Raw genomic sequence first — 21741 nt, 5'->3', positions numbered from 1 at the left:
AAATATGATTTATGGTAATGAAAAGACACGTTATTTTTTTGGTACGTTTCATATAAATACGTTTCATATGTGTCACGTTACGTTACGTTTATATAAATATGATCTATGGTAACATTCAATTTCCTAATGTTATCATAGATCATAGGTGTTACGTTACGTTTATGTAGGTGTCACGTTATGTTATGTTTATGTAGATATGATCTATGGAGAAATTGCATGTTACCATAGATCATAGGTGTCACGTTACGTTTACGTAGGTGTCACGTTACGTTACGTTTATGTAAATATGATCTATGGGGAAATTGCATGTTACCATAGATCATAGGTGTCACGTTACGTTTATGTAGGTGTCACGTTACGTATAGGTGTCATGTTATGTTACGTTTATATAAATATGATTTATGATAACATTCAATTTCCTATATATGATTTTACTATTATTTATGATATTAACAACTAATATTGAGGGTAAATGTGTTAACAAATTTCTCACAGGACTTATGGGAACATAAATTTCTTAGTAAGACCATATGTAGCGCAAGTCTCTCTAATAGGACTTATGAATAATTTTTCCATAATTTTTTATGATGATTTTTTGCATATGTCACTAAAAATTAATAATTAGTGACTTTTTGTTTGTTATGATTTTTATAAATTGTTGTTAAAATTTACAATTAGTGATATTTTTTTGTGATAAATTTTTTAAACTGCCGTTGAAAGTTTAAAATTAGTAACTTTTTTTGTGACGATATTTTTAAACTTTCGTTAAAACTTATAATTAGTGATATATTTTGTGACAATTTCAAATTATTATTGAAAATTAACAATTAGTGACTTTTTTTTTAATAATATTTGATAAAAAATGTTATTAATTTTCATAGGATTTATTAAATAATAATCCCACCTATTAGGACGCACATGTAAATCACCTAATAAAAAATTCAAAAACTATACCCGAGAACTTATTCCATTGTTTGGAATGAAATTAATAGCAAATGATTTTTTTATTATCTACACAAGCTTAAATTAATTTTTCCCATACTAAACACTTTCTGTAATAATTTTAAGTTGGGCATTGATTTAGACCCCCTAAAACACCCACCCCCACAACCCCCTCACATACATGGAGGTTGGGGATTGAGTGAAAAGAAAAAAAGAAAAAAAAAAAAAAAAATTGACCAATCAAAACTAAAGGGGATCAAGGGGGTGACCCCCAAAGGGAGTCTCAACCTTTATTGTTTTAAGTTTCAGCTCAATGTTAGCTATAATAATTTTTTTGTAATGAGATTTTTTTTTTTTTCCTTTTTCCCTCTTTGATGATTATTGGTCAAAGATTCAGTAAAAGAATTTTTTTAAAAATATATATATTCAGTTAAAGAAGATACCAAGACCACATAGGAAATGGCTGCCTGCTTGTGGGTGGATTCACTCCGTTTTAATAATTTAAATAGTTTATTTTTTAAAATTTATTATATGATATATTTATATTAAAATTCAAATTGACTGGATATCAGTATTATTTTAATTTAATCATATTTGTATTGTTTAGATTAACATTAAAAATCACACTTTAAGTTTATTTTTATTTTTTTATACAAATATGTTCTGATCAAAATATTACCGATTAACTTGATATTTTACATAAATGTACTACTCGACAGATTTTAAAAAATGAACAATTTAAATTACCAAGATAAAACTTAAAGTGAATCTCACTAAAAGCATAGTCTGACTTCAATTCCATCTCACAGTAATCACCCAAAGTTCAGATTACATAGGCTTTAGTGTAAATGAGCAGTGCTACGTAGCTCGAAAGAGCGTCCCCCCTAATCCCCCGAAACGAGAAACGACGTCATTTCGACGTTTTTGAATTTTTATTTTTATTTTTATTTTTATTTTTATTTTTTTTTCCGGTTCAATTAGAGAAGAAGAAGCAGACGAAGGGAAGAAGGGAAGAAGAGAAGAAGAAGGAAAGAAGGGAAGAAGGCAGAGGCGGAGGCGACGTCGGCCGGACGGAGCTACGACGATCGGCGAAGCTGCGACGATCGGACGATCGGCCGGAATGCAGGGGTGTAGACACCCCATTTTTGACCGACCTTGAGACTCAGACGTCACCAGCTGAGCACTTGGTGATATTGCATGTTGTGCTTGTTCAGAAGTCTCAGAATCGCGGCTGCGAGCCCCGCCTCCAGACTTCCGAACCCTCTTATGTACCTTGTCTCGGTTTGCGAACCAGACTCGGTTTTCTCTGTTTCTTTTCCTGAGGGGAGGGAGAGGTCCTGTAGACCATCTCTCAATGTCCGTAGGCTACATTTGGTGGCCGTAGGCCATTTTGCCCATTTCGGAGTCCGGTTCCCAGTTTTCGGAGTCGTCAGGCTGTGTGCCTCGGTTCGGGACCGCTTAACCATCTCCTATTGCTCTGATTTTTTGGCATACATCTTATTTCATCCCTTTTGAGGGACACTGGGGGCTGAGAAACCCACTTCGTGGCCGAACGCCACTTTCGGAGTTTAACAGCCCATTTTCGGGATCCCGAACTGCGTGTTTTGGCTCCCGAACATTCGTTTTGCAACGGTTTTCGTTCATTTTTGGCAGGTTCCTCTGTTTTATCACTAGGAAGGTCACTGAAGGGTGGGAGGCCAGCAATTGTTGCAGCAACCAGTTATCTCTCTTCCGGAGCCTCCCGGCGCCCGTTTTTCGCACTTCCGGGCTAATGTTGAATACCTTGGAGCTAGTGTTGCCAACTTTCAACCACATATCTGTGATCTACACATCTGGGAGGCCACTAAAAGTTGGTGGCCGGCCATTAAGGTCACCTGACCCTTTTGACCCCTTTCTTCCGGGCTAATGTTGAACCCCTTGGACCTTTTTTCTTGAACTTTGAACCACATATCTGTGATCCACACATCTGGGAGGCCACTAAAAGTTGGTGACCGGCCAGTAATTCAACTTGACCCTTTTGACCCCCTCTTTCCGAGCCAATGTTGAACCCCTTGGACCCACTTTCTTGGAATTTTAACCACATGGTTGTGTTGTACACACATAGGAGTACCTCCCCAGTAGCTGGCCGGCCAGAAAATCACATTGACCCTTTTGACCCCTAGCCGGCCGGCTAGGGGGTGTGGCCGGCCGGCCACCTCCAGCAAAAGTGAGAGGCCGGCCGTGTTCCTCGCACTGTGCACTTTACAGCTGTGGGGCAATATCCCCCAGATATTATCTGTATCCGGGGGATATTTTGTGGGGGAGTTTTCCTCTCCTTCTCCCCCACCTTTACACCCCCTTTTGAACCCTTTTAACCAGCTGGTGGCCTCACTTACAAGGGTTAGAAAAACTCTCCTTCAAGCTTCCATAGCTAACTCCATCTTCTTCCTTCTCAACTCTTGAAAAAACCCTAAGCCCCTAACCATCATTCCTTCTACACCACCAAGCTCTACCACCACCATCTCATTTCCAGCAACAAGGAAGGATTCTTGAAGGCTAAAGAAGCTGCAAATCCATCCAAGAAGCAACAAAAGTTTGATTCTTCAAGGGTAAGTAATACTTTTACCCTTTTGAACCTTTTTCTTGATCTATTTCTAAGCCTCACTTCCTTTTGGTTTCAAGCTCCGGCCCTAACTGAAAAGGGCCATCTTTTGAGCTCATCTTCACTTCTCATTAAGGGCTCAACCCTGTTTGAGCCCTCCATAATATACTTGCTTCAATGATCCTCTTGTATGTCATAGTTTTGCATGCTATTTTTGACCCATGAGCAATTTATTTTCGAGCATATGGTAAACTGATATAAGGCTTATTTTGAGCCCCTCTTCAACATTGGAGAAGAGCTCAACATTGTTTGGTGCTTCCATGTGTCACTTGTAGTTATATCCCTTATTTGGCCCCATTTTTGCATAAATTGGTAGCCCCCGTTGCTTCTGTTTTTGGATCTTGGTCCGAACTGAAAGTGGCCTTATTTTGGCCTATACTTCATGTTTCATTCACATTTTTTTTTCTGTTTGGTGATTATTTTGTATACTTCATGTTATAGCACTTTTTGAGCCTAATTTTGCATCACATTTCTATCATGTTTGTATAATGATTTGAGGCTTGTCATATACTGTAAATGTTCATATTTTTGGTCCCTCTTCAGTGTTGTAGAAGGAAATTTTTCAGTTTGGGTTTTGCTTGTATCACTTGCTTCATTACCCCTCTTTTGGCCCCTATTCTTGCATGCTATTTTTACCATACCTATGCTTGCTGTTTGGCCATGTTTATAACTGTGAAAGTGCATTTTTTGGGACTGTCTAGCTTCTGTCTTTACATTGCATGTCCATATTGTGTATGTTTGGCATAGCTATAGGCCATTTCGGGTGCCTAATATTGCATTTCGGGACATTTCCTTGCATTTCATATCATTTCGCTTCATTTCGGGGCTGTTTTCCCCCATATTTTAGTGCTGAAATTCCATTAGTATGCTTGCATATCATTTTTTCCATATTTCATCACATTTTTGCATCGCCTCGGTTTGCGTGCCCGTGTGCACGCATTTCGAGGCACTTCATTTTTATCCGGCGGCATCCTATGTGAGTGTGGCTGAGGCTCACTCATGTTGGTATAAGCCCATTTGTCATTTCCATGTCATTTCATCACATTTTATCATCGCCTCGGTTTGCGTGCCCGTGTGCACGCATTTCGAGGCACTTCATTTTTATCCGACGGCATCCTATGTGAGTGTGGCTGAGGCTCACTCATGTTGGTATAAGTCCATATCATGTTTTCATGACATTTCATCGCATTTCGTCACCGCTTCGGTTTGCGTGCCCGTGCGCACGCATTTCGAGACACTTCATTTTCTGCCATCGGCATCTTATGTGAGTGTGGCTGAGGCTCTCTCATGTTAGTATAAGTCCATGTTGCATTTTCCATGTCATTCGCATCGCATTCTATCATCGCCTCGGTTTGCGTGCCCGCGTGCACGTATTTCGAGACACATATCATTGCCTCGGTTTGCGTGTCCGCGTGCACGTATTTCGAGACACATATCATCGCCTCGGTTTACGTGCCTGCGTGCACGTATTTCGAGACATCTCATTTTCATAGTATTGTGTATGTTAGGATTGTATCTTAGTTGCATTTCATGCATGTCATGCATATCGCATCATATCCGGGATAGGAGTTAGCCCGGGCACGGGAAACGAGGTACATTTCGTACTCCGAGTGACGGAATGTGTCTCAATTCCCCAGTCACCGACACTCCGGATTATCCATGATGGAGTTAGGTTTTAGCTGTAGTTTCATGTGTATTCATCCTATATTGAGTTGTGCATTTCGACTCCTCGGCCATCATGCCTCGATATGCGTGATTGGTGGCACGAGGATCGAGACATGCATATATCTGTGCAAATACATTGCTATGCCCCTTTCCTGCTCTCTGTTGCAGCAAGATGAGGAATCAGCAATTTTCCGGGACTTGGCATGCTTTTCAAGAATAATAGGTGTAAAGAGAGGCTAATTGGGGCATTTCGGTGGATTTCCGCGCAAGACAACCCGGACATGCATCATCCATCAGAAGCAAGGCAGTCCCTGGCTTGCACGCCAGTTTTATTTGCTTTCTTAGTTAATTCGTTAATTAATTAGGATTTTGTAATATTTTGGACTGTAATATTCTTTTATTTGGGACTGTAATATTTGGACTGTATATTTATTTGGACCCTCTGCGCGAGGGCACAACTGTAATAAGTGTGCGTGCGTGTGTTGTATGTCTTCCAACCCCACGTCTTTCTCCCTTTTATTTATCCGCTTTTGATGGTTAGATTAGGGCATGTTTAAATTAGCATACAGTATGACAGCATGTTTGCATTCATTCATCTGTATTGCATGCACCGGGCTCGGCGCACCATACTAACTGCATCGTACTTTCAATTCCAAGTTGAATACATGGTAGTTGTAGCATTTCATATACCATCTTAGAATAGCCGAGCCTGCTATAGTTGCATTTTGCATGTGTTACTTTAGACATTTCTGTATACTTAGGATTCATGCATGATTTCTAATAAGTGTCTATTTTGGCTTGGAGTACTCGGTAAGTTTTTATGCTTTAGCATCCTTGCATGCGTGTGAGTGCTGCCATGAATATCATGTTTTACATGAGGCTATGTGCTTATCTGATATAACTGCCTGAATGCCTGTGGGTGAAGGGTGGGTTACTTAAATTGGAATAAATCATCAAATGTTTCAAGCCTACCTGCGGGTAGCAAACCATTTTCAAAAACAAACATGAAATGTTTCGTTCCAATTCAGGCGACCCGGTCTATATTTGTGTGCAGTGCGCATCACATAGTAACCTAGGCTAAAAACCGGTATAAGAACTCACAATGTTTTCAAAAATTGATATCATGGTTAGTAGAGGCCGGTCTATGACCGGGCGAGCGGGGGTGCTCACGAAGTGACCTTCCCCAATCGTACCCAAGTTCCCGAGCCGAGGCAACTTTGGTGATGACGGACACGTGGCCTTTGGCACCGAGTCAGGGTTTCCTAAATTTCCCATTAAAAAACATTTAGGTGGCGACTCTGTATCTGGCAAAGCAGTCCATGTTTGGCACTTCTTTCAAAAATCTGTTTTCTCAAAACGATTTGCCGGATTTGGACTCTTTGGTTCAGACTTAGAACCGTGACAACAAATCGAGTCCGAACTGTAGCGAGGTCCCCCGCGGGCTTGTTACAAGGGGCCTCTGTGTGTGTGTGTCTCCATTCCCTTTTCTCTCTTCTCTTCCTCGCTCTCCCTCTCCCTCTCCATCTTCCCCCTGCGTTTGAGCTCGAAAATGGTTGAAAATGGCAGGGAAAAAAAAAAAAAAAAAAGCCTAATGCCCAAAACGACGTCGTTTTGGGCATTAGGGGGATTAGGGGAGGCAAGTTTCGAGCTCTCATACATTTTCCAGTGTAAATGGTGGCGGTGACTTCTTTGAGAAGTCTATGGAGCGAGAAATTTTTGTACATTAAGAGTGTCACTAATCACAAATATGTGTATATATATATTTTATATTATCTCTCAAACACATATTATAAATATAATAAATCTTATCATCAAATTTAATCGCAATGGAAACATATATTTACCCTCTTTAACATCCAAAAATTCCTCCTATAGAGATGTCCATTTTATGGAAAAAAAAAATTCACTCTCATATATCATTTATTAATGTTGACTCTCACACCAATGTGACATTAATAATTTCTCCATTTTATAAATTCAACGATGGTGATGTGACGAAAGAAATTTTACCTATAAAAACAAATCACAGTGAGTTTTCTTCTTGGGAAAATGCCTCATAAAACAACACTTCAATCCCAACATTAACTAATCCCAACATTAACTAAGGAAACACACAACCTAGGATTCTTTGATTAAAATCATTATATATATTTTTTAATCCTGAAATACTAATTATGAATTTTTTATTGACTTATTTTTATTTTTAATGAATTTTGATTTTAGCTTTAGTTTTTTGATTTTACTCGACGAGACGAATGGCAAAATTAAAAAATTTTGAAAAACATTTTAGAAAAGAGAAAAATAAGTAAAAAATGAGGAGATTGACCAATAAGTCCCATATTTTGGACTTGTAATCCATATTGAGAGGGTAATTTAGAAGTAAATTGGACCGAGCTGAGTAATAGGCCGTTCGATTGGCCACGGTAGAAAAGGGCTTGGCAAGTGGACTGTAGTAAGTAGCGCGGTCCAAGTGGAATGACAGTTACCACGGTCGGAGTGGAGTTAGTTCGGTCATAGTGTTTGAAGCCAAGGTATGATGGCGTCACACGGTGGACCTCGCTTTGGTTAGCATGGTCGTAGCAGGCCGTAGATTAGCCTGGTTTCAACAGGCTACCGAGGTACAACTGAACGAGAGCCAAGCTAGCTTGGCATTTTGCATTGGAGCACCAAGCTTGGATAGCTCGGTCTTAAGTTAATAGCCTGGTTGGAGTATGCATAACCAGGGTACATTCACTGAAGGGAAGATCTGAGCTGGGTTAGCTCGGTCGTACTGCCATCCAACCGGGGTAAAACCATCTTACTTTGTTTAAGCAGTGAGGGGGGTGTTGAAGGATAAGCATTATCTTTCAGGAGTGTGATTCCTAGGAGGACTCTGTATGGAGGGATAAGAGTCCTACTACGATTATGCCACGCGGAATCTATAAAAACTCATAACATCACCTATGAAGAAGTAACATAACTTTGATTCTCGAATACATAGAGCTTTTGTCTATTTGTCTATTTTGCTGACTTAGGCATCGGAGAGGTATCCGGCACATACCCGACGGCTAGCTCACGTTTGTGTTTTCAGGGAGTAAAGCGACGATGTTAGGAGGAGCGCGGACTTGATGAACAGGATTATACGAGAAGAATATTTCTTGCTCGTACAATTGGCGCCGTCTGTGAGAATTACAGAAAGAGTAAAACCTCTTGATCAAAGTTTTCCTCGCTAGATTAGACGCAATGGCGCATAATGAAGATTTGCCGCAGTCCGCCATTGATGGACAAACCCTAGAGGGAGGTGGGAAGCGCGAAGGTTTGCCTTCCATCCCTCCCATGGCAGATTTAGAGCCCCAGCGACAGAACCCCTGGAGGGATGCAAGGGGGAGGCGGGGTAACAGCCCCCGTCGCTCATCAAGTCCTAATAGGCAGAGGCGAAGGATCGATCCTCAAGTTCTGGAGGATCGCGTAAAGGAACAAGATGAGTTAATAAGGAAGATGGCGTCGGACATGGAGGCTATGAAACGCCAGATCAAAGGAAAATGGATGGCAACAGGAGAGGGGCACAAAAGCAACATGCCCCCTTGTCACTCAGAAGATTGTGGTAGGCATACCACGCCATCGCAAGCAGAGAGTAGGAGCCTCAGGACAGGCGACACTCAATCAAGGACTTCCAGGACTTGTTACTCCAGGTCTGAGAGAATGAGAACATTGAAGTCTTACACTGAGGGAAGCACCTATTAGCCCTCACGTATGCACCAGACATCATCCAGGCAAACGGAGTTGCCTAGATCGTCCGACTTACGGACTGTTCTTGAAGAAAGGGCACGACGGAAGGAGGATGCCAGGGTATGTGACCCACACAGAGTTTCAGCCCTTCAACGGTTGGCTCCTCGGACGCATGGAAGCGTCGAGGTAGGAATGCCAATACCGTACCTTGCCTACGAACCAACATATAAAGCATTGGCAAGGCTACATAGCTCGTCGTTCGTTCTGGCGATTGGGAATGCACCATTACCTTCAGGCTTCATCCAGCCTAAGTTTACAACGTACGAGGGGAAGACAGACCCTTACATGCACCTAAGCCACTTTCGCCAGGTCATGGCAGTATATCGGCGGAACGAAGCTTTGATGTGCATCCTATTCCCATCCAGCCTTGGCGACCTAGGTTTAACTTGGTTCAAAAGGCTACCAGAAGGCAGCATAGCCTCCTGTGCGCAATTATCGGAGGCGTTCGTGACAAGGTTCAGAACGAACACCAAGACGCCAGTAGAGATCAATCAACTACTCTCCATTGACCTGGGCGACAAGGAGACGTTGAGATCCTACAACAGTCGTTATTGGGAGGCCTTCAACCAGATAAGAGATTGCCCCACAAATCTCACCATCGCGCAATACAAAAGAGGTCTTCCAGTCGGAAACAGGTTGAGGGACTCAATCACCATGACGCCACCGCTCACAATGGAAGCCTTAATGGAGAGGGTACACTAGCATATTCGGGTGGAGGAGGATGGCGCCCATACTAAACAAAGTCTGGTACAACCGCAATACCAGAAAAAAAGACTTCGACAAAAGTCAACACGGTAGAACGTCCAAGCAAGAACGGGCGAGGCAGGCGAGACAACGGAGAGGACCAAGATAAAAGATGGTTGAGAGTCCGCACTGCCGTTATCACGGTATTCGAGAAACCAATCTACCGAATTCTCAGTGAGATACGTGATGAACCTTTCATCTGATGGCCAGCTAAGCTGGGAGAAGTGCAAAAGGACTACGACGAAAGATCCCGGTGCACTTTCCATAAGGAAAAGGGGCACCGTACTGAAAATTGCACGTCGTTGAGACAGCATCTGGAGAAGTTAGTGGCAGCTGGTCACCTGGATCAGTACATAGAAGGAGGGACGCAACCAGCCCCCCAAAACCATGATCACCCAGACGAAACGCCGATCGACGCCCCACCTTAAGGCGTGATAAACGTAATGCACAGGGTATTCAAACCTAAGCGAGTATGTGAGCTCAGGGGAATGATAAAGAAGGCTGAGCACTTAAGGGAGGTATTAAGTGCACAGCCCACCATTAAAAAGAGGAGAACAGAGGCCACGAACGTCATGTCTTTTTCAAACAGAGACTTGGTAAGGATATATTGCCCTCACAATGATGCACTGGTCGTCACTCTCCGCATAAAGGATTACGACGTCAAGCGAATTTTGATCGACCAAGGGAGCTCATGTGAGATAATGTATTACGAAACCTCAAACAGCTGAAATTGGAGGACAAAGACTTGGCACCTGCCGTATCTCCCCTGATCGGATTCAACTCAATGCTAGAGTGGCCAGTTAGCAAGATTATCCTCCCAGTCAGAGCAGGAAGCATGACGAAACAAGTGGAATTCTGGGTATTAAAAGTCCCTTCCACTTACAACATAATCTTGGGAAGGACATGGCTGCACGCCATGCGATCGGTAGTGTCAACCTAACATCAAGTAATGCGGTTCCCCAACGAAGCCGGAGTAATTGAAGAGGTCTTTGGAGACCAAATTATGTCCAAGTAATGCTTCGTCACAATAAATGGCAGCCGAGCTGGCAAAGGGTTTGTTTAGATGGTGGAAGAACCTGAGAGCAATGAATTGTTTGCGGATGTTGGCAAAGTCGCTGAACAGAAGGCAGTGGAAGACTTGGTACAGGTAAGAATAGATGAAAAGGACCCGAAAAAGTTCTTTTTGCTTGGCTCATCTATGTCCAGCATTGAGAGAATAGAGGTCCTGGAATTCTTGACCTCTAACATCGAAGTGTTTTCCTGGACGCCGTATGACATGCCTGGCATTGACCCAAACTTCATCTGTCACCAATTGAATGTCCACCCAACTACAAGACCAATCATACAGCGCACTCGCAGATCAGCACCCCACCATGCCGAGATAGTGGCAGAAGAAGTGGGAAACCTTCTAGAGGCAGGAGCTATCAGAGAAGTGCACTATCCCAGGTGGATATCCAATGCAGTAGTGGTGCCAAAGAAGAATGGAAAATGGCATGTCTGCGTGGACTACAAAACAGTCAACAATGAGTGCCCAAAAGACAGTTTTCCTCTACTACGGATAGACCAACTGGTAGACCTAACGGCAGGACACAATCGACTTAGCTTTCTTGATGCGTACAGAGGTTACTATCAGATCGCTATGTATGAACCAGACCAGGAGGTCACATCCTTTACAACGCCAAGAGAATTATATTGCTACAAGGTCATACCCTTTGGCCTAAAAAATGCAGGGGCAACATTCCAGCGGATGATCACCAAGATGTTCGAATCATTGTTAGGCAGAACAATGGAGGCTTACATCGATGATATGGTAGTCAAAAGCAAGGATGAGAATGAACATCTCAGGGACCAAGGTGAGATGTTTCAGATCCTAAAGAAGCACAAGTTGCGCCTTAATGCATCTAAGTGTGCGTTCAGCGTAGGATCAGGCAAATTCCTAGGCTTCTTGGTAACCAACCGAGGTATAGAGGTAGACCTTTCTCAGATCAAAGCAATCCAGGATCTAGAGAGGCCCAACTCAGTAAAAGAAGTACAACATCTCACCGGTATGGCAGCCGCGCTAAACCGATTCATAAGTCGGTCGTCAGACAGATGTCGACCATTTTTTCAAGCATTAAAGGCCAAGTTTGAGTGGGATGAAGAATGCGACCGCACCTTAGAAAGTTTGAAGGAATACATGTCTTCTCCGCCACTGTTAGTGACCCCAATACTTGGAGAAGAACTATTTTTGTACCTGATAGTTTCACAGCACGCAATTAACGTAGTGTTGGTCCGAGCAGAAGGAATCCAACATCTACCCATCTTTTATGTCAGCAAGACATTGCTGGGCGCAGAAACCAGGTACTTACCATTGGAAAAATTGGCCTTAGCCTTGATGATGGCCTCAAGGAAGTTGTCGCACTACTTTCACGCCCACACCATAATCGCCTCACAGCTTTTCCATTAAAAACTTTGTTTGAGAGGGCGAGCTTTTTTGGGCGAATCTTAAAGTGGGTAGTAGAGTTGGGATAGTTTGACATCAAGTTTCAACCCAGAACCGCGATAAAAGCCCAAGCTTTGGCAGACTTTGTCGTAGAATTCACACTAGGAAGTCATCACGTCTGCCTAGTGGACTTAACGGGTATAACCGAAATAAGGATGGAAAGTAGCACCGAAATAGCACAACCCCTAATACAGGATACCCAACCACATCCCAGGACAGACCAGAGTGAACAAAAGGAGGGAGAAACAAACCATGCTACACCAAGCAAAGACCCATCGACAAACAAAGACTTGGCACAATCAGATAGCGAGGGGCAAACAGTAAGTGTGGGCTTTGAAAAAGACACCAACAACACTCAGGACCCCAAGGCATCATCCGATCCCTCTACCTGCTGGAAGCTATTCATTGGAGAGATGTGGAATCTCTTTATGGATGGAGCATCCAACAGGCACGGAGCAGGACTCGGTATAATCCTCATCTCACCAGATGGCCTAATAGTGGAACAGGTAGTCAACCTTGGCTTCCCAGCATCAAACAACGAAGTAGAGTATGAAGCACTTCTGGCAGGACTAAAATCAGCACTCTACATGAAGGCCACCGAGCTAATGGTTTATAGTGACTCACAGCTAGTGGTAAACCAAATTTCAGGTGACTGCGAAGCAAAAGATGAAAGGATGGCCAAGTACCAAGAGTTAGTCAGAAAAGAAATCATAAAGTTCGAAGTAGTGCGGATAGAGCAGATTGGCAGAGAAGAAAACAGCAGAGCAGACAGACTAGCAGGCTTTGCTTCAATGGCAGACACATCCATCCCACATGTAACGCCCTCAAAATAATAACATTAAACCCATCAATATAGACATACATTGATATATATATAAAAGTTCCACATTCTTCTATTCAACAGAGTTTCATTACAAAAAGTATTACATGTTAACAACAAAAGCAAATGCCCTAAAGGCTTACAGCTTTCCAAGCTAACACTTGGTTACAACAAAAGAGTACTAACTCATTTACACATTAAGCCCTTGGCTTGAATATACATGTAATACATCAAAAGGGAAAAGACAACAAAAGTTTGCCCGCCTCTAGCCTCCCAAGCTACGTCCTTGGAGGTGGCATGTTACCTGTACCTGAAAATGATGTTCCCATATAGGGTGAGCCACAGCCCAGCAGAGATATACTAAACCAACTATGAGCAATGACTAAAAGATTAGCAATTGATAGATGGCCAACACTGATACATCCGCATATATCACGTCACAATTTCATAACATACGAGTCTATGTCACTTTCCATTTTCCATCCTTATTTAATAGATAAGCATATTAGCTATATCAACACATCAACAGATAAACATCTTACGCATCAACAGATAAGCATATAAGCTGTATCCACACTTCACTAGACAAGCATATGAGCTGTATCTACACTTCACTAGACAAGCATATGAGCTGTATCTAAACTTCACTAGACAAGCATATGAGCTGTGTCTACGGAGTTCATCCCCCATCTCCTCCAATCCTATCCGGTTTAGAGGTACATCCCCCATCTTCCCCTAAACCGCGGAGTACATCCCCCATCTCATCCTCTACACACAATGCATATAAACACAAGGGTTCTATACACAATCAATCAATACATAGAATTAATGTATTCAATTCACCGTCATACTCTATGACACATTCACTCGATTAGTTTTAGTTTGCCTAATCATCATGCATTGTCTACAACAATCAAGACTATCCTCCACCGATAGCCCAAAGCAATTATTTCTAAATAGAAAATAAATGCACAAAATGGATATTAAATCGACATTTCAATTAGGTGAGCAATAAATGATCCAACCACACTCTTTAGTCCCATGCATTCCCGATTTCAACATTCTCAATTCAATTCCTCATTTCCAACAATTAATTATACAAATTAATTAACCAATGTAATTAGGGCATATTCCATAATTAACATCACAACCCTTAGGTTCCATTTTCATTAATGTTTTAACATTAATTTCACTTTTCCATGCCAAACATGCATTTAGGTTTTATATGATTAAAACCCCAACTTTTGTAAAATTACACAGAGGCCCGAACTTTCTTAAAATTACCCAACAACTCCCAACATATCGAAATGCCAAAATTTAAAGACAACTCATAAAGAGGAGTAGGATATCCCTACCTCAAATTCGGAGTTCAAGGGAAGAAGGTGACGAAACTCAACGTGCTCCAAAACTTAAAATTTTCGGATCAATGCAAAGCCCTCGACGATCAACCCAACTTTTGTAAAGACCAAAGGTGAGGAATACTCCTTAGCTAGATCAATACCTAGAGAGAAGTTGAGGTCCTAGTGAGAGGAGCTCTCAAATGGAGATTTTGAAAAGTAAGAAAGAGAAAACGAGTTGAAAAAGTGATCCAAAAGTCGGATCTCGGGTTTATATAAAAGTCGCCCCGCTCGAGCGTCAAACTCCCCGCTCAAGCGTCACTCACAGACTCCCGCTCGAGCGTCAACAATCCTGCTCGAGCGGCGGATACACACTCCCAGAACTTTTACAGAACCAGGTCTCCGCTCGAGCGTCAAACCTCCCCGCTCGAGCGTCACACACAATACCTCGCTCGAGCGTCAAAACTCCCGCTCGAGCGCACAACACTGCAGAGGAGAAACTGGAAGATGGAAAACTACGCTCGAGCGTCGAAAACCCCGCTCGAGCGGACAGACAACAACGAAGGGCCCGCTTGAGCGTCAAAATCCCCGCTCGAGCGTGAAGGCCCAAATCTGGGCAACTACTCTTGGTTTCTAAGTTCAACCAACCTGTTTCAAACTCGCCCAATACAACCCAAGACTCGAATGCAAGGAGTAAAGGATGTAAACAAGACATATACAACAACCAACTCCACGGAACCCAAGTCCGGACACAACAGTTAAAAAAAAGGAAACCGGGATCGCTATAACACGTCCACTACTGATTGACTTTCTACCCAGACCAAGCATTGAAGAACCTGAAGTAGAAGAAGTATGTTGCGCCGAACTAGGCCCCTCATGGATGGATCCCATCATAGTGTTCCTAAAAGACGGCATTTTACCCGAAGAGAAGAATGATGCCAACAAGATAAGAGCAAAGTCATAATGATTTTGGCTCTCTCCATCAATGGCCTTGTACAAGAAATCTTTCACAAGACCTTACTTGAAGTGTGTCCATCCCAGCAAGGTCGAAGCATTCCTGTTCGAGATTCACGAAGGCGTATGCGGAAGCCACCAAGGAGGGAGATCATTGGCTTACAGAGCAATTTCGTAGGGATATTGGTGGCTTTACATGCAAGCAGATTTAGATAAGTATGTCAAGTAGTGCGAGAAATGTCAGAAGTTTGCACAACAAATACATCAGCCAGCCAGAGAGCTTCTACCTTTAACTAGCCCATGGCCCTTCGCAATGCCGGGCTTGGACATAGCAGGACCACTTCCAACAGCACCCGGCAACAGAAAGTTCTTCCTTGTAGTAACAGACTACTTCACAAAGTGGGTGGAAGCAGAAGCACTAACATCAATAAAGGAGAAAGATGTGAAGAAGTTCGTCTGGCAAAATATAATCACTCGGTTCGGCATACCCAAGGCGCTTATATCAGACAATGGCACCCAGTTCAACGGTAAAATTTTTAGAGACTTTTGTGAAGAGTACAGGATAGAATTCTACAACTCTACACCAGCATACCCAGGCAGAAGCATCAAACAAGGTTGTCTTGGATGGATTAAAGAAAAGGTTAGAGAAAACAAAAGGAAAGTGGGCTGAGGAGGTTCCTCATGTTTTATGGGCTTACCTTACCACACCTCGGCGATCAACTGGAGAAACGCCATTCTTCTTAGCCTACGGCATGAAAGCAGTGATCCCACTGGAAATTGGCCTCTCCACCATCAGAAGTGAAAATTTTGACCCAGACTTAAATGGAGAAGCCATAGCATTAGAACTCGACCTTGTAGAAGAAAGAAGAGAAAAAACACTGGTTCACAGTGCCTCGTACCAACAAGAGTTGTCCAGAAAGTATAACAAAACAGTGCATCCAAGACAATTCAAAATCGGAGATTGGGTACTACGCAACGTGATGGGCAACACCTTGGTATCTAGAGACGGCAAGTTAGGACCCAATTGGGAAGGACCTTATAAAGTGGTTGGGTTAGCAGAAAAAGGGACATACCACTTGGAAGATAAGGATAACAAAGCCATTCCCAGGCCATGGAACACTGTCAATCTCAAACTATTTTATTTTTAGCTTCATCTTTAGACATACTTGTAATTTTTCTTTCCCTCAATAAAACAAATAGTTTCTTTTCAGCATAATTGTTTTATTCTGTAAAAGTTGTTTTAGTGAGCTAGGGGCAACAAAAGCAGAGTTGACCGGAATAACCAACTTTGCACTCTCTTCATCTAGGATTAGGATCTGGGCTGAAGAGGTTGGCTGAAAAAACCAACAAACACTTCTCCTAAGCCCAAGATAAGGATTCAGGGTGCAGGACGTTTGGCCGGAAAAACCAAACACTTTACTCTAGATTGGCAGGAATAACCAACTTAGAAGTTGGCTAGAATAACCAACACCCCTCCTAAGCCCATGATAAGGATCCAAGCTGCAAGACGTTTGGCTCGAAAAACCAAACACTTTACTCTAGGTTGGTAGGAATAACCAACTTAGAGGTTGGCTGGAATAACCAACACCCCTCTTAAGCCCAGGATAAGGATCCAGGCTACAGGACGTTTGGCAGGAATAACCAAGCACTTCACTCAGGGTTGGCAGGAAAAACCAACTTTGAGCTCTCTTTAGCTAAGAATAGGATCTAGGCTGAAGAGGTTGGCTGGAAACACCAACACTTATTGTTCTTCAGCCGAGACAAGGACCTAGGCTGGAAAAACCAACACTTATAGTTCTTCTGAAGAGGTTGGCTGGAAAAACCAACACTTATTGTTCTTCAGCCGAGATAAGGATCTAGGCTGTAGAGGTTGGCCGGAAAAACCAAACACTTATTATTCTTTAGCCAAGATAAGGATCTAGGCTGAAGAAGTTGGCAGGTATGGCCAGCTAGATTGCAAAGTTAAGACCGGGATAAATATCTCGGCCAGAGAATTTACTTCATTCAAATTATATTGGGAAAGTAAATACAAGCATATAAGTAAACCGAACAGAGAGTTGCGGAAAACAAAAGATGATTTCATTGATAATGCAAAGTCAAAGTACAAGAGATGAGGCCATAAGCCCGGTTACAAAAACTTCTAAAGTCAGCACCTAAAGAAAACAAAAGTACATAATTAAGCAAAGAGGTCATCTAAATCGGCATCCAGAACAACCCGGTCTTCACCCAAAGGTAGCTTGGTTGTTGCAAGCACCTCTTGGTTCAGCTCGGTTGGAGGCACCGCATCAGACACTGCAGGCAAAGGTAGGATGGAGACCACTGGAGTTGGGGAGATAGACTGGCAACCAGGCTGGGTGTTGTCTTCTGGAGCAGCATCTTCGTCCTCCTCTTGCAGAAATTTTTGCTGAATGGCGGCAGCGTACTCTGCCATAGAGCTCAGTATGAAATACGGAGGAGGGTTGAGGAAGACCTCGGTCTCTGGACTATGACCGAGCTGCGCCACAACCGTCGTTCATTTGCACTTGAAGAAAAGATCTTTTGCAGCTTCACATTGCTTGATGTAAGTGGCTTCCCCCTCCTTGTAACCGCGGTCTTCCGCGTCCTCAACCTTCTTCTCTAGCTCAGTTATCTCGGCGTTCTTTTTTCCCTTGAGCTTGGCCAGCTCACGCAAGTATTTATCTTTCACCACGGCCGTAGCCTTCTTCTTATCGGCTTCGGCTGAATTGACTAGGCCAGTGAGCCGGGCTACTTCAGCCTGTAGCTCGGCCATCTTTTGCTGAGATTATTTTAGTTCGGTCGTTCTTTCATTGGCCTCTGCCTTGTAGTTTTTCGAAGTTCCAGCACGCGTTTGTGAGCAATGTGGTTCTTCTGTAAGGCCTGTGAGGGGAGGGATGCAGTATTGAGTAGAAACTGAGCTAAAAGATGTTAAAATTTGAAGAATGAAAAAGAGAACTTACCAACACCATTGAATTTGAAGCCGAGCGAATGGCCTTCAGCTTGGTAAGGTGATCATGATGATTCATGTCGGCTGAAAGGCAGACGCTCTTGGCCAGATTGAAGGCTAGCAAATGATCTTTTTCCGCGACCACTAAATCGGAGTCAGTGATAGCGCAGTTCTTGAAAGTGACCTTTGGCACCCACTTGGAAGAGCTAGCTCGGTTAGAGCGCTCAGGTGGAGGACTTGGTGGAGAGACTTGAGGAACCACGGTTTCATCCTCGTCGACAAGGCATGGCTCGGTTGTGGAAGTCCGAGCATGCTTGCTTGCCCGAGATGATGAAGGCTGATGGGTTGGCAGGGCTACCACGGTCTTTTGAGTTTGGCTGGCTGGTGGTACCTCGGCCTGGTTTGTTTCGGTTAGGAGGGCCCTTACTGCTCTTTTCTTGGCCATCTCTTGCTCCGCTGTTAACGGGATCAAATTGATTTGAGGCAAGGTTAGGTCTGGCTCTGGTGAAGGCTCAAGGAGGAAATCGGTCACCCTAGTTTTCCTACGGCTGTTATATCTATATGTCGGTTCAAAATTCAGCAGCTTGGCCCAGCTTCTGTTGGGGTATCGCAGAGCGGCGCGAAGTGCATTCAAGTTAGGGTAGCTGTACTGGGACTTGAGAAAGTTCAAATCTGCATGAAGTAAAAAGACAACAGTTAGCACGGTCTAAGATAAGAAAATTGAGGTAAAAGAAAGCAGAAAACTAAGCCGAGGTAATTATACCGGCGACTCCTTTATTCCAGTTTATCCGGTCGCCCGGGATCTGGGCTTCTTGATCTTTGAAGTTCCTAGAAACCCAGAAAAAATCATCATCGTTTACATCCTTATCTGGGATATTCTTTATTATTTTTTCACGCCGGCGCCTTATTCTTAAATAGTAAACCCAGCCATGTTCAGCCGATCCTATGGAATATTGGTGGAAGAGCTCGGCTAAACCGAGGTTAAGGCTAGCCCGGCGGTTTAGCTCGGCGATGCCATTTATTATGCGGTATGAATTTGTGAAAAGTTAGGTAGGGCAGAGGCTGGTTTGTCTAAGGAACTCGCAAAGAAAGGGCTGTACAGGGAATCTTAGTCCGGTTTCTACAATAGAAAGAAAGGTGAAGGGAACAAAGCCCTGTTTTCCCCGAGGAGTAGTATCTAGTTCGGCTAAACTAAGGTGTATGTCATCAGGGATATGGTAGTCCCTTCGGAACTCTGCCATAGCAACTGGTGAGTTTACTAAGAACCTATACTTCCCCATATGAGTTTAAATTATGTATAAATTAGCCTAAGTGTTAGCTCGGTGTTGGAAAGATGTTGGATATCTCGGTCGGACGTTCAAAGGAGTGATTGGGCAACCTAGTCAGAGTCTGCAAAGTAAAAAAGAAAGGTGTTAAGCACAGATCGTTGGACCGTGCTAAAAGAAACAAAGGCAAGATAAAGGAAGTCCTAGCTCGGTTACGTGGGATACTGTCCATTCTTAGCCCGGTTTGAGCAAGGGTCTTTAGTCCGGTTGAGCATTTGGGGCAGCATTCTTAGTTCGGTTTTGACTAAGAGAGCTGGTTTAGCCCTAAGTTGTGGCTCGGTCGGTGGTTAGGGCTTTCTAGCACGGTATTGCGCAAACCTAGTACGGTTCTCTAGCTCGATTAGGTGTAACAAAGGGTACTTAGACCTATGGAGATTACATGTATGGCGTGAAGTTTTAGTTTGGTCATCTAGTTCGGCTGGGTGCACACCTTAAGTACAAACAGGATCCTAGCTCGGTTAGAATTCTATTTAGGATCAAACACATCGTTCTACAGGTTATTCATGAATGTAATGGTTCTATTACACTATTTTTTCCCAAAAAATGGAAACAAAAATGCTATATGTGTTGTGAAAAGCATATGAGTATTGTGCTATATATTTCAGAAACTTGACAAACAAAACGAAAATGAGACTAAGGTACTTACAGTTTGAAGACGAGAGGATGAAGATCGTAGATCGCAAGGAGAAATTTCGCAGGCACTGTGTTTGGAAAAACGAATGCTTGGAAAGAGAGAAGAAGATGAATAGTGGTGCGTATGGTTCAAAGAGTAGGCTTTTTTGTGAAAAGAACGAGTTTGAGCGGGACTGTTCAAATGTTGCGAGGTACGAGGGCGGCTATGACAGTTGTATTCAGCCAATGGAGGCTTGATACGTGTCTTTGGAAGAATAAGCGATTCAGATGACAACGTGACTGAAGAGACATTTTTCGACCGAACCAATCGGTAGCCCGGCAGCATTTTATCTCGGTTGAAAGACTAAAGTTTTTAGCTCGGCTAATAACAGTTAATCCCAATCATGCGGTGCAGATGGAATTAAGGGACAATTGAGAGGGTAATTTATAAGTAAATTGGGCCGAGCTGAGTAATGGGCCGTTCGATGGGCCACGGTAGAAAAGGGCTTGGCAAGTGGACTATAGTAAGTAGCGCGGTCCAAGTGAAATGACAGTTACCACGGTCGGAGTGGAGTTAGTTCGGTCATGGTGTTTGAAGCCAAGGTATGATGGCTTCACACGGTGGACCTCGCTTTGGTTAGCACGGTCGTAGCAGGCCGTAGATTAGCCCGGTTTCAACAGGCTACCGAGGTACAACTAAGCCAAGGTATGATGGCTTCACACGGTGGACCTCGCTTTGGTTAGCACGGTCGTAGCAGGCCGTAGATTAGCCCGGTTTCAACAGGCTACCGAGGTACAACTGAACGAGAGTCAAGCTAGCTTGGCGTTTTGCATTGGAGCACCAAGCTTGGATAGCTCGGTCTTAAGTTAATAGCCCGGTTGGAGTATGCATAACCAGGGTACATTCACTGAAGGAAAGATCTGAGCTAGGTTAGCTCGGTCGTACTGCCATCCAACCGGGGTCAAACCATCTCACCTTGTTTAAGCAGTGAGGGGGGTGTTGAAGGATAAGTATTATCCTTCAGGAGTGTCATTCCTAGGAGGACTTTGCATTGAGGGATAAAAATCCTACTAGGATTATGCCACGCGGAACCTATAAAAACTCATAACATCACCTATGGAGAGGTAACACAACTTTGATTCTCGAATACACAGAGCTTTTGTCTATTTGTCTATTTTGCTGACTTAGGCATCAGAGGGGTATCCGGCACACACCCGTCGGCTAGCTCACGTTTGTGTTTTCAGGGAGTAAAGCGACGACGTTAGGAGGAGCGCGAACTTGATCAACAGGATTATGTGAGAAGAATATATCTTGCTCCTACACATATAGTCTTATATTTTTTCTTGTGATCCATTTAGTCCTTTTTTATGTGTAATGACTCATTTACCCACCACATTAGAGTGTCACATTTGAAAAAAAGTATATTAAGGAGTTTTTTAATGTCACATTATACCTACTACGTTGGAGTGTCACATTTGGAAAAAATACATTAAAGAGTTTTTAATT

This window comes from Camellia sinensis, chromosome 10 (assembly GCF_055761805.1).
Source record: "Camellia sinensis isolate YWXY chromosome 10, ASM5576180v1, whole genome shotgun sequence".
NCBI lineage: Eukaryota > Viridiplantae > Streptophyta > Magnoliopsida > Ericales > Theaceae > Camellia > Camellia sinensis.
Note: the sequence above shows the minus strand (reverse complement) of the source record.